Consider the following 1409-nt stretch of genomic DNA (forward strand, 5'->3'; position numbering starts at 1 on the left):
GGTGAATCCTATACATCTTGTATTCATTTGAATACAACTGAGTTTACGACACTCGTGAGCAAGCAGAGCAACCGTAAAATGTAATTACTTTTGGAGGCTCTTCTGGGCGGAGCGTAAGAAATTAATTTGACTGCTAAATATATCTGTTCTGGCTTATACAATAATAATAACAAATGTTCTGCGTAGCGTGAAAAAATACCTATAAATTAGGAACAGATTTTAAATCTATCGTGTTTACCAATTTCACGCTGAATGCGAACATTTCCGCGAATTTCTCTTTTTTATAGTATCACCCTGATTCGTTTAAGTACTAACCATGTAGTACGAGACATACTTCAGTATACGCCCTATATAATGTAAGCCACACTAAGGTCTTAATTATTCTGCAGTGTTAATACATCACGCAACGGAGGAAGTTCTATGTTCTTCTTCACATATTGCAACAAACCGTGCTATATTTACGAACGTAAGCAATATCAGAGGTCCTCTGTTTGATGGCACATCGAGTCGCTGAGATAGATGCGGCCTCCACGGGCGACAAACTACTAGCGATACTGCCGATATTCTCTTCGATGTTAACGATCATATTTTCGACCCGACACTTGTGTCTTTGCAGAGCAACATCCGGTAACGCCAGTTCCCACAAGTCGAGCGCTCTCAACGATCCATATCTCTTCTGCATGAAAAGCATCCTTCGCGCCCATCCTTGCGGTGGAGACCCTTACAACACCCCGCCGCGGAGCGACGACGTTCAGCTTGATGATGATAAAACTGATTTCGCTAAACGAGTGAGGTTTGTGTCTATAAGCGAGAGCGCCATAGCGACCCTAGCAGTCGTAATTATGGAGGCAGTATATCAAAAGCAGTCCGCACAAAACCTTATTACACACCTGTTCGTGCGGGTCTTGAGCTCTAATCTTAGTAGAATAAGTACTTAAAGTCGTTCTTAGAGCACTTTCTGACCCCCGCAGGCTATCTCTTCTTTGAAGTTTCGCAAGCGCTTAGAGGCCAAGCATTTGGGTGAAACCGTGCCCTTGGAGACTGTTAGCGCCGGCAAAATGCCGAAGGGAATCATACTCAATTCTCGCTAGGTAAAGATGATACGTTGCTTCGCTTATTTCAAAAGCTTTATAAACTGGGGTCAGTCTCGAGCGTCGTTTAACGCTTGGCCTTACCAGATATAAAGTACAACGTAGATGGCGAAGTGGATACTCACCAACTCCAGATCTTGCTGTTAAGAGCCCTGTTCTCTCCATAAGCCGGCTGCTTTAGCTACCGATCAATTTTAAACGTTGGAATATGGTCACCTCCTCTCACTGAAACAGCGTTGCGCTGGGCTACCATGTCTCTCCGTTGAGGTCTTACTCCTATTAGCACTCTAAATAAGGGTATCCCTTTTACTTCACCAT

Source organism: Plasmopara halstedii, assembly GCF_900000015.1.
Source record: "Plasmopara halstedii genome assembly, contig: Scaffold_470, whole genome shotgun sequence".
NCBI lineage: Eukaryota > Oomycota > Peronosporomycetes > Peronosporales > Peronosporaceae > Plasmopara > Plasmopara halstedii.